Source organism: Ornithodoros turicata, chromosome 2 (assembly GCF_037126465.1).
Source record: "Ornithodoros turicata isolate Travis chromosome 2, ASM3712646v1, whole genome shotgun sequence".
NCBI lineage: Eukaryota > Metazoa > Arthropoda > Arachnida > Ixodida > Argasidae > Ornithodoros > Ornithodoros turicata.
Window position 1 is genome coordinate 67,532,811 of NC_088202.1, and position 12,034 is coordinate 67,544,844.

Sequence of the window (12,034 nt, forward strand, 5' to 3'; positions counted from 1 at the left end):
GTACATGGCATTGATAAGGTAGGATATCGTGGCTGGGGGAGGGGGGCACCGTTTAGCATTGATAGGGTAAGATAAATCGCACTTTATCGTACATGTGACACTGATATGTCTTCTTGTTTTCATTGGGCGTAACTTCGGTTTGGAGGCAATAAAAACCCCGGAATATTGCGCCTTGTCAAATGTCAAGATATGGGTTTGTACTCCAACGAAGAACGAGTGGACATGATCCTGGCCTTCGGGGAATCTCAGAGGAACGCATCTTTGGCTGCAACAATTTACGCCCAGAGGTTTCCCCAGAGGCGCCACCCGGATCATAACACAATATTATCCGTCTACAGAAATCTTTCAACCTACGGCACCTTCGTCAAGCCCCATACGAGAGAGCCATCTGCGCGGAACGAGCAGGTCACGTCCAGTGTTCTCGAACATATCCGCGATCATCCACATGCAAGTGTCCGTTCCGCAGCAGCTGCCGTTGAAGTGAGCCGAGCGACAACATGGCGTATATTGAAAAAGGCCGGTAGACATCCTTACCATCCTCACATACATCAAGGACTCATTCAGGCTGACTACGGCAGAAGAGCGGAATTCGCGAACTGGGCACTTGTCATGCTAGAGGACGACGAGGACTTTCTATCAAAAGTCATATGGACCGATGAAGCGCGATTTGGGCGCGACGCAAATGTCAACACCCATCGGCACTACTGGGCTTCTACTAACCCGTACTGGATGCTGCATGGTAAGCACCAGTGGCAGTGGTCATTTAATGTCTGGTGTGGCATTCATGGTGACCGCGTCATTGGCCCATACTTTTTTGACGGGCACCTAACTTCACATAGGTACGTCGGTGAAGTGCTCTGGAACGTTGTCCAAGACTACCTCGACGAAATGCCTTTGTCCGACCGACGCGGCGTCTGGTATCAGCACGACAGCGCCCGAGCTCATGTATCGCGGACGTCCTGCCTATGGTTAGACTCCGTTTTCGGAGACAAGTGGATAGGTGCAGGAGGTCCTGTTCCCTGGCCAGCCCGATCCCCTGACCTGACTCCTTTGGACTTTTTTTTTTTTTGTGGGGATACATAAAGGACAGAGTGCACGACACCGATCCAGCGACGCCGGAAAACTTGAGGCGAAGGATCGAGGAATGCTGCGCACAGATAACCGTTTAGCAGCTACGAGGAACCGTGGAATCAATTGAAAAGCGGCTCCGTATGTGCCTTGTCGCGGAACACGTCCTGTGATTTCTGTGCCGCAATGAATCAAATTTGTGTTTTTCTAATTTTGTAGTTTGAACTTAGGAGGTTGCGCTCATTATAAGTAAAGAACGAATCTTCATTGCGGTTGCAAGCACAAGAACACATCGTGGTGGTGCATAAGGAGCACATCGCTCTCTGCACTGTCACACCACCGTCGATACATCGTCCAACGGTCGCCTATGGAAATTCAGAGAATATGGCATTACAGAAGCGAAACCAAGTGGGGAAATGGCATGATACGCATAATTTCTCCTGCTTCGAGATTGAAAGTGAATAGAAGGTCAATTGGTCAGAAGGCTTGTTATTTCATGGTACGAAAGCTCAGGACAACAACAGAATCCCCGCTTCACTCTTTTGTTTTGCTTGTTTGTTTCGTGCGTACATTCTTTGTTTTGGCGATAAAAGCACGTTATCTCGACTACACGACGGCCCCACAGAGCGGACTGTACATCAATCAGATAAACAGGAAGGAAGGTTGGCGAAGCCGGTTCTGCGGCTGTTAACTTTTCTATCAGCACTCCCTGCTGCCAAACATGCGGAACAACACGTAATTCCGAGGCGGATAGCAATGTGAAAGAACTTGTGTTTGCGGTCCTACGCGAGGAAAATATGTAAATCGAAACTAATTAATTACTCGCGAAAATGACTAGGCCCGATGATTTTTTTTTCCTCTGAGGGGTATGTACTCAAGATCCCCAATGGTGTAGTAGATGTCGCGGTACCGTCGGACGCGTACTTTGAAAGCTGTCAATTCCGGGTAATTGATTTTTATTTTTAGCTAATTAATGAACGTGCGCACATCAATTTCACACTGCATGGCTGGTGGACGATATCTCAGAGATGGTAACAAAAAAGAAAGTTTCCCGATAGATGGCGCCGTTCCCGAATTATTCAGCCCGGCGGTTTATCTGAGACACCCTGTATATGTTTGTACATTTATTTTTATGTCTGTACCAACCCTCGCTCTCTACCTTACAGCATATTTTATATAGTCTGGGATTTTGTAACTTCACGTTAGACATTAACAAGAGCAGCCTTGTGCACGAAAGTCTCGTCTCATTTAGCTGCTCTCAAAAGTCTTCTTTCTGTTGTGGATCTCTATGGCAAGATATCTGCACATTGCTGTTCTAGTACTGCGACTTTGCAGTAAGATCATGTACTTTGGATAAAAAGACTACACAGCACTGCTCAGGTATTTTTGCCTATCAAACAGCATTTATGCAGTATGCACACAGTATTTGTGCAGTGGACCCACTAAAAATGTTATGAATGTGGCATTGCCCACAGTAATGCACCAACTTCAACACAAGTATTGTAGAATCCGGTTTTTTTAGCTTACATGTCAATCCAGTACCACGTCGAGTGTGAAGTTTCTTAGTTTCCATTTTTCTTAGTTCTCAGAACACAGACAGTGAATTAATAAGAGTAGACAATGTTAACATGAATTCTGGGCTATTCTTCAATCAAATATTCACAGATAGTAAAGGCACCTTCCTCAAGGGACGTTGATGACAGTGAAAATTCTAAAACGTTATCAGAGACGACATCAGCTTATGCGTGTCAGAAAGGATTCTATATCCAACAGTAATCCAGCTAACAGTAGCAAAAATGTGCAAAAGACAAATTAACTGAACTAATGTAACGCGCCTTCTATATCAGACAGTGAAGCTTGTAACACCCCATCCACAGGAACCAGTGTCCAGACAGCAAAAGTGCTTGAACTGGGAGATAGCAGCTAATCGGAATGGCGACCTTTGTTTTCCACCATGAAAGCACAGGTTGTAACCTTGAGGGCAGATTTAAGAGTGGTGTCAAGATGTCTACATGAGAGCAAACACGAAAAGTGGAACATAGGTGAATACTCAAATTATAACATCACATTGTCGTACCTGTGGGTGGTAGGTAGACTGCAACTAACGGTGTCACCAATTTCTTCATGCACCAGATGCAAGCCAGATCCTGCTTCATTTCCACCTTCAGCATGCACCTGTGGTAATACAGAAGTTAGATTATCAATACTATTGTGTTGTTAGTCGTTGTTATATCAGAGTAAGCGCAGTAGGACAGCTGCACAATCGATTCATGAAGCTTGCTATTTTTATATCTGAACCTCGACTTACTAATTTTAATTAGTAGTTTAATTTGTGGGCTGCTTCGCGATCTCCCTGGACCCACAGTTTGGGAACCACTGGCTTACAAAGTTGATTCGTGCGCCACACAAAAATATTACTCTTCATGCGTAAGTGTACGCCAACATGCTTATTAATGCTCTTAGCACACTTACTTTTGGGCGGTACACAGGCGATTAACTTTAAAGCTATATATCGTTTACAGGTTCGACATGTGTAGGGAATGGCCTGCGATTCATCGTAAGGGGTGAAGAAGAATAAGAAGTGTCTGCACCGAGCCAACGTAATTTTTTTTCTGGTCTGTAGATCCAGTAAATTTCCAGCTAATTTTTATTTTCTCGCACATCGTTGACGACTCAATCATCGCAGCTCGGCGTCGGCGTTCTGTTTGGCGTTCGGGATGGCTGAGTCACGGGCAACGCCGGTCAGCCCAGAGCTTGCTGCTCCAGAGCTGGAACGCCCACGTCTCAAGGAAGACTCGCAAAGGTGTAAACGCCCTAGAGAGGATTTAGAGGACGATGATTCTTCTTCTGATGACACAATGGTGCATGCTCAGGAGGAAACTTTTCTGGATCATGATGCAATACAGGAGATCAAAACTGACCCTCGGTCCTTCCAAATTGTAACATATAAGAAGAATCGACCTACGGGGATCCCCATAATCCTGAAGCCTGTAAATCCAGAGAAATCGTTCTGGAAAGTCAACTCGAATCTGATTGCGAATGATATTATTCATGCGACGCAGGAGAAAAGTTTATCCCATCGGATCACAAGAGAAGGAAATCTTGTCATTAGTGTGCCCTCTGAAGGCTGAGCCAGAAGTCTTCTGCAGTTGTCAGCTGTGGCTGGAATCGTGGTACAAATTTCGATAGCGGGTTCTTACTTGCGATCAATGAAAAGGTTTCAGATCATCCCAAGGTGGTACTCGGAAGAACTACTACTGGAATACTTTCAGCCATACGAGGTTACGGTAGTACGACGGGAAATTGTCTATGAGAGAGAAGACGATGGGTCATCCACGCCCTACCATAAGTCGAGTGTCACTCTCACATTTGGTCCCGGTTATGCCCTGCCGGAGGAAGTCGGCCTGGTATCTACGACGCATGTGGTAACAGAGTACGTGGTTCCTCCGATTCGATGTTTCCAGGGTCCGGGATTCGGGTATTATGCGAAGGGTTGCAAGGGAATACAAAAGTGTAAGATATGCGCGGGAGCGCACCATTTTGAAACCTGCACGGCGCGTCGTGAACCAAAGTGCGTTAACTGCGGAGAGAAGCGTACAGCGTCGTACGGAGCGTGTAGAGTAACACGCGCAGCGCGGCTACACACGCTCGGAGAGCCTTTACAGAAGTGACCAAATCTATAGCATTCACTCGTCCAAATGCTACTTACGTTAAGCAGCGACCAAGGGAGACTTCTCCTCCAGCAGAGGTGCACAAAGGCACATGTGACCAGAAACACACACGACCTCAATGAAAAAAATCATTTGCTGAAGCTGCAGCGAAGGGCCAGAATAGTCTAGAGGTACCTTTTGAGCTTCCAGCAGTACTAGGAACAGCCACGTCAGCGGCTCCTGCTTGTGCAGTCCAACAGGGACACGGCAAACGGAGCTCGTATCACACTGTCTCGCAAGCGAACGTCAATCTTGAGATGCTCGTGCCGTTGATCATTCTTGCCCTGCGATCAATCTTGAAAGCGGTACCTGGAGCATCTAAACTTCCGGAGGTGCAAGCTTTGCTTTCTCTGAAGCCGATGCTCAACAAGTGTACCACACTGACCAGTAATGACCGATAGGTACAAAGCTACTGTATTTTAGTGGAATATCAATGACATGGAACTAGGCGATTCGCCATCGAACTAGGCATTGAAATTAGGCGACTTTCGCAATTTTATGTACAGGCACAATTTTCCCATATTGGTTATCAGCGAGTGGATCCCTGTTTTTAGGTCTCAAACTGTGTTACGTACGTCTCTGCCTCGACGACGAGATTCAGCCGGCCTATGTTGCGTGTTAGAATGGACATACCTAGCAGCCTCTTGTGCACCTCTAGCGATGGGGACTTCGAGTTTGTTGTTTGGAGTGTTTTCCTCCGCACACGAAGGATTGCCGAGGCGATACGCAGGGTGTTCGTGCAGGGTGTGTTCGTGCTGTTCACGAAGAGATGCAACATGACACGGCTCACCTCGTATTCGTTCCTGTAAAACAAGACAAACAAAGTGCGTTCTTTCTGCTTGTAACTTATTGAACTAGTTCAACGATCGCAATTTCCACTCGCACTGCACCTGCACATCCCCATTTCGTTTTGGAGGAGTGCTGACCTCAATTCACACGCGAGTTCCCGATTTCGTTGCACTTCGTATCTTTGCCGTGCAACCGAAAATAATGGAAGAAAGTTCACTGGCGGCAGACTGATCAGACGACCAATGTTCGGACGCCATGTCAGCCGTTTCTGATGCGCATGCGTCTCTCGGCAGAGCAACGCGCGCGAAAGGCGCCCGCCGTCACCTTGACAGTTCTCTGTGTTAGATCATAGCCGAGATCACCTGCGAGCCCTAGCAGTGTACGCAACGTACAACGTCTCATCGTGACGGAGGTGCCCGTCATTTCGCACGTGTCTTCCACAAGAGTAGGAGAGAGCTCTCCGCACTCGTGAGAATCAATCGACTGCTGCCCGCGATATTTTTCTGCTACGCTCATATTTCCTGCGTGAAAATGTTATTTATTGATCGGACATTCCATCACGATCAAAAACGTTTTTTTTTCTTGGTCGTAGACTGCTCCTTTAATGTTCTTCGTTACTTATGCGGTTCCCGGTAGGGCATGTCTTCTCGGGCAGTGGTCAGCGTTCACCTATCTCTTAAGTCAGATGGTTGCTCATCACATTCCCCTGCTTCATAACGTCCCTGTTATCAGAGAAAAGGTGTTAGAGCCCATCCTAGCAAAGAGCATCAAACTCTGTCTCGGCCTCCTTCGAGCGACATCAGACGCCTTAGCTATGGGAGAAGCACGGGAGCCACCCGTATCAGCTCTCAGGATGCAAAAAAAACGTACCGTCAGTGCAGTTGGCAACGCGTTATCATCGCCATCCTCAGCCTCGATCCGTTGTGAGTCGTCACCTCCTGTTATCAACAACCTCCCTGTCATCACAGAAAAGGTGTTAGACTTCATCCTAGCAAAGGGTGTCAAACTCACTGATCTCGATTGTAAAAGGCTGGATCGCGGATAGGGAGCGCGAGCGTGAAGAAACCGGCCGCCATCTTACGGTGCCCACAACAGTCGCCGCAGCGATCATGGCAACTTCTTGCAATTACGGTCGTACCAACCGTACTGGCAAGGTTACAGGGCCTAAATTTATACAGGTGAGTCACTCTTTATCGAGGAATAAATAGCCGTCCATTCTGTATATTTAGCTGACCATTATGAAGTGTTTTTTTTTTTTTTTTTGCCCAAAACGAGCACTGGATGCAGGTTGGTTGATCGCTCTTCCGACGTTCAATCGAGCACACTTGCATTTTACCCGGCGGCAAATACAGTTTGAGTGCATAATATGCTTGAAAGAACACGTTACACTACACAGGTAGTGTTGTCATCAATATATGTGCGAGCACTCGAGCGCTTTTTTGCGTGCATTGCTAGCATGGTACACGGTGTTCTCTGCGGAAGCAACTGCCACATTCATTTCTTTGAATTACCTTCGCGCACAAGTTCGGTATTACGTCATAATGAGACCACAATTGTCACCTTTTTTCATGTATTGGTATTGTTTTGTGCCTTGGTTTGATTTGGGACAAAGAATCCTACGTAACGGTGGTGTGGCGCGACTTGAATAACGCCTTTATCTGAGCTGTATCGTCAGCTTGTTACGATAGTAATAATTTGTAGCGTGTCGTGCTATTTGAAGCAGTTTTTAAGGCAAAAGTGGTCTCTCAATACAGGTTTCGTCATGAGGGCTACCCAGTGAATAATCTGTGTAGTGTGATACGGCTGGGTGTACAGGTAAGTATCACGTTCCTCATCCACTGGTTTCTACTTTACAGGAAGGAACAACCTCAGTGCACGCACTGTGGTTAGCCTCTCTCAGTTTTGCATATTTCCTTACATGTTCACATCAGAAACACACCTTACACTTTAGGCTCCTTCACCCAGCAATATAATAATTAGAGATTATAATTCTTTTTATAAGAGTTCCCCATATTCTTTTTAGAATAGTTTTTCATCTTTTTAATTTTTAGAAGATACAGGGATTGTAAACCATGTTTTAAACTGGTGTTTTAACATTTGTCCAATGGATTTATTAAACAACATATTCATTTTTAACTGGTTGCACCCAAACCAATCTTCTGATGTATTATTTCCTTTGTTGTCGATGCACCATAAAAATTGGAATAATCATCATCAATGCAGGTTACTTCACAGCTGCCTCGACATACTCAAGAAATGGGTGCAGAACCTGCGTAATGCCCACAAACTTTGATTACCACAGCACCTCCAGAAAGTATGTGTCACATGGGATTTTTAAATGTATTCACAGTATATAATACCTTGTATTAACTGTTGTAGATCTAAACCGTCTCTACAGTACACTCTCAGAAATTAAAACCGTGAGAACCGTGATAATTGTTTCAGTTAATAGGGCATGCACATATATGCTATAAGAAGAAAATTATTCCTTGAGAATGCATTTCTCTGGCTACTGGTGTTGTTTACATCTACTGTTGATCACATTCAACTATCACATATTATATTCTTATATATATTATTATATTAACACATATTTGATCACATTAAATTCAAAATCCATCATATATAAGAAAATACCAGGAGGGAAGTTGCTATTCATTGCTCATTCTAACCTAAAATTGAGTGCTACAAATTTAGAGAGAGTACCCGTTCATTGTATCCTGAAACGCATAAGTGCAAGAAATAACTTGAATAAACTTGATGTGGTATAAACTTGATATAAAATGTTGAATAATATAATGTATGATATAAAATGTTGAATAAACTTGAACTTGTATATTCTCTTTACTCACCATCAGTGACCTTCTTTACAAAAGCATATCGTGTTACATTTTTTTTGTTTACGTTTCACAGACGGAGTACACGAGGGCAAAAATGACAAAATCACAACTGTTTCAAGCTCCAAATCGTCCTGCTGCAATTCTCCTGTTGCAGACCATACGTGTGTAGTGCAAGAAGGCCCTTGCACATCAAAATGTAAGATGGGAGTCACAGTTAATGCAAAGTGGTTCCTATGAGAGACTTCGATGCTGAACAAAATTGTGCAAACTGCGGAAGGTGCCAGGGAAGATATTCAGAAAGCGTGTCTGGTCTCACAACGGTGCTACGACGCTCTCTTTTAGATGACGATGATACTCATTGGAGTTTCAGATGTGCAGCTGCATTTTTTCGAACGTGCTCCACATAACAAGCATGACAAAGTCAGCACTGGATAGCAGGCCTCCGTTCCTAAGCAGCTTTGCTCACACTGCAGTTGTATTCAGCAAAAGCATGTGAGTACTCGAGAAGGACATTCAGTTTGGCACAACCGCGCCTGCAAATAATCAGAACAAATGAAGGAAGAAACAAACAAACATAGAAGGGCTGTACTTCAAAAAGAGGTAAATCTTGTGTCTCAATGAGGTGTTACCACTTTTAAGTAACTTAATTGATTAAGCTTACATCACTACCTGATTAACTGTCCTAACGAGCGTGTTCTAATTGCGTGAAGCAATTAAATCACGCTCACAACGTATTTGGGCTGCTTCGGTGTGTCCATATTTGCGAGGCAAAGCACCGCAGTCGTTCACTAAAAGACACTTTCTGCGGCGGTGCTTGATATAAATCATACGAAACCGATACACGGCTAAAACAACGGCTGTGATTCTACAGAACGATCTCTTTCTGCCATGCGAGTATATCCTTTCCCGGACCGTTCTTTATGGAACAATTTTTGTCCAGAACGCAGCACGGGATATTACATACATGGTGGTTGTTAACCTCACATCGTTTCTTGTTGAAATATTGGCTGGGAAACGTACTGTAGTACAATCCCCAGCGCTGCACTGCTGTGACGGTCTAGTTTCGGAATGCAAAACATAACGTAATTAAGAATCGAACGGCAGGACACCTGTGAAACACTGTTAGGATACATCAGTATACTGGCACCTTACAAAATTGTGTGATGACAAGCAACGATCAACGCCTGCAGCGCTATAAATACTCACAATCTCCGTTGCCTCCCATTGTTTTCTATGGGCGCACACTGCGCTTTAGGGCCTCCCAACATGGCGGCCCGAATGCACGCCTCTCCCCCGCGAGCCCCTCTCCCATGCGCCATCCAGCCTTTATAGATAGAGATCAGTGGTCAAACTCTGTCTTGGCCTTAGGTCCTTCCTAGCCATTTTTTCACTGTTAGGTGCTCCGTCGTCCGACAAAGCGCTGAGGGCTCTTGAAGACTTTCTTCATACAACCGGGTTATGGGCATTCTATGACACGCTGAATGTGTGTTGTGTGTACCACTATCGATTCCGACATTTTACGCTCACTTCGTCGAAAGTTTTGAACTACATATTGGAGTCCATTATCATCTCTGTTCTTCTCTGGTCATCATCTCTTTGTTTTCTCATCATCTGTGTGTTCTTTCTCTGTGTAAGTGTACTGGGGTAGCCATTTCGACTTCGTCGAAACTCAAATCCCCATTTTTTTCTTTATCACATCACATCACATTACACATCATCGTCAGGGTGCACAGCGCTCACTCATCACCTTCGTTAAGAGCATAGCAGAGCTCTCGTCTTTTCAGACGTTTTTCTTTTGATTTACTAAACCTGGAGTAGCTTGTCCCGCAGTGAGCGGGCTCACATCTCCATTTGTTTCTCCTATCATCATCATCATCATCATCATCATGCTTAGGGAAAGGTCATATTATTGTTTTCTTTCTGTAAATGCTCCATTAGGGAGGTAATCTCACACAGGTAGGCTGTCCCTGAGGAAGTGATACTCCTGGAAAGAGCGTATTCAACATAGTTTTTCGCATAGTCAAACGGTTTGTCATGTGGCTTGAAGAATGGAAGAAAAGGGTAGGCAACAACAGTAACTCGTAGTTCCGGTGAGACGTTAACCTGTGAGACCTTGGTGTGGTATGCCACCAGTTACTAGAAGACTGTCTATTATTCTTGGATGCCTTAGCCCTACCGAAAACATGAGCAAACGTTGTGCCTTTTGCTTGATATTTTTCCACATCGTATTGATGGCTTGGTGCGTGGTTGAGTTGCTCCACTGGGCCGGATTGAAAACCGATCGACCCGTCGGCAAGTAAGTAGACAGAGGAGTCTGAGGTTATGATTCGAGGGATATTTCGAATAATATAGTGGTACTGCAGCTAAACAGTCTTGCATGTTCAAAACATTCTGACGGGAAAAATGCACACATGACGCTCTATGCATTAAAGTATGTCTTAGATGCGCATCATCCAAAGGTCAAGCTCTATCTGAAATAATATGACTGCGCTGTAAGTAGTGGTATACTTTATACTGCATGCCGGTTACATGAGGGAACATAAATATTGCTGTCAGAAATAAATAAACTGTCAGAAAGTCGGGTTCTTCGTTATCAATAGCAGCTGCTTTGAAAACAATGATCGAATAATTGAGGTCAAGAGTGTATTTTCAATCGCACAAAATCCTACTTGGGAAAGAGAATGAGAACTGAACAGTTGCCCTCAATTTTGTAGTCATTTCCCCATTCATTAATTTATTTGTTTTTGTTGTTGTTGTTGGTAGTCAAATTCGATCTTCGGGCATTAATTTTTTTACACCTTCGTCCTACTATTGCACCAGATACTCTCCTTACATGATTTCATTTCATTTAATTTCTTTCATTTCATTTGTTTTACCTTACAGGCCCTGGAAGGGCATTACGGATTGAGTTGTTACCTCGATGATAGGAGATTGAGAAACTGAAAAGAAATTGAGATCTACTACAAATTATTTCCCTAATGTTGAATATCATTAGTCAGTGCATGGCCAACTAAATCTTTCGACATTACCCGGCCAGTAAGAATTCGTCATTACACTCTTAAACCCGTACCTTTTATTGTAACTTTTAGAAACGTGTAACTTCTATATAGACGTAGATTTCGAGATTTCTTATAGGTTACACCACTGTAACGTATATTTAGAGGTTAAAAGCGACCAAAGTCATGTTTTTACAACACGAATAGAAGTTACATCTCGGAAAAAACAAAAACAGCTTGTTGTAACTTATAAATGTACCCTCTGCTCCGACACTGTAACTTCTAAGCGAAATCTCCAACGATAATTTCTTTGTTAGTTTCTTATCGTTTGTTTTCCTTCTGTTTTTCAGCATAATGCCGCGTTTCAGCCTCCCATTCGAGACGACAGTTGCGAATCTACGCTGTTATTTTTTATCTGTTTCAGCGTCATTTATACGTCGACTACATGTTATCAATGCTGTATGAACACAGATTATAAGTTCGCAGTCTGGAATACTGATAGTATGTTTCTTTCTAAAGGGTGGAAAACCATTGTCAGTGCCGCAACCACCAAGATTTCCGATTTCGCTGCGTAGCCGAGCCTGGTCTAGGTCTATCAACACTCAGAGCGGTTTCCTTGAAACGCTTAACG